Source organism: Acyrthosiphon pisum, chromosome X (assembly GCF_005508785.2).
Source record: "Acyrthosiphon pisum isolate AL4f chromosome X, pea_aphid_22Mar2018_4r6ur, whole genome shotgun sequence".
In the NCBI taxonomy this organism is placed as follows: Eukaryota; Metazoa; Arthropoda; class Insecta; order Hemiptera; family Aphididae; genus Acyrthosiphon; species Acyrthosiphon pisum.
Genome location: NC_042493.1, coordinates 15550223 through 15551596, shown reverse-complemented (window position 1 = coordinate 15551596; position 1374 = coordinate 15550223).

Sequence of the window (1374 nt, the reverse complement as noted above, 5' to 3'; positions counted from 1 at the left end):
TTTAATTCAAAACGTGCTAATGCCAAAATGGTTTAATCCTTTAAAATTAAAATTATTTCATTAATTCGTATTAAAATATGATGTTGTTTAGTGCAAAACCAACAATTATAAATAGAAAAATTATATTAAAATAAAAAAAAAATATATGATAAGCCCCATCTATATCCACATGATTGTAATTTCCCGCCAAAGTTCATGATAGCTGATTTTGGCTTCTTTGTGATAGTACCTACTAATAGCTGTGTTATCGTGTTTATAATTAAAATTCATAATACCATATTTCGGATTATTTCCACGACAAAAATAATATAGATAGGTACTTTAAAATTTAATTATATTAATTTTCATGGATATTACGCATTAACTCCTAAGTTATAACAAAATATTTGAGCTATTAGAAGCTATGTTGCAATCTAAGCGAGCCAAACCTATGGTGGATACTATACAATAATATATACCTATTTAATATGATCTCATAAAGAACCTTGTATGTCCATATACTAAACTTAAATTTAACAAAGCTTTTTTATTGTTTTATTGAGTTTAAAAAAAATAAATATTTTCCACGTGTTTATTATATAATTTAGTTGTTAAGTATTATCATGATTCGTTGCATTTTGTAAAGAATTAAAGTGAAGAATACTCATTAATTCTTAAATTTTTTTTTGATACTTGGTAGGTATATTGTATATATATTATTATATTTACACATTTTTAGTATCATACATTATTATAATTCGATGGTGACAATGCAAAAGGGCATAAGCGACATTTTTGAAATTATTCTGGAGAGCCAAAAACTGTTTTTTAACAATAATTACATTTTGTAGATTATATTTTAAATTTAGAAAAATATGATAAGAATAAAAAAGATGATTTGTACTCTATTTAAGACAATTGTTCTTCCATTTTTTTAGTTTAACACTTATATCAGTAAGGATTGAGTATTATTATATAATTTGGCGCTTATGCCCTATTAATTTTCTTCCCTGTATATTAATAGAAAATTAACTTAATTTTGAATTTTAAAATTTTAATTATCCCAGAATATTGCAGAGTTTTACAAAATCATAGAAAATCAGTTAAAAATTAAAAATAAAACAAAAACCTGACTAGAATTTAATTAAATATTACATAGAAATGGTTATAACCAATCATAAGATTTAAAAAAATATCAAACTATGCAATTATATGCATTATGTTCAAAATATGCAAAAAAAAATTGTTTTATTTAATCGAGAATAATCCAAATCATGGACATATCTGCCAATCAACCAATTTTGACTCAAGAAAAAAAAACATGCGAATGCCTAGAAATTCTAGCCCTAACAATATATTATATTTATAAACTTAATGCCTAGTAGCGTTGTTTAA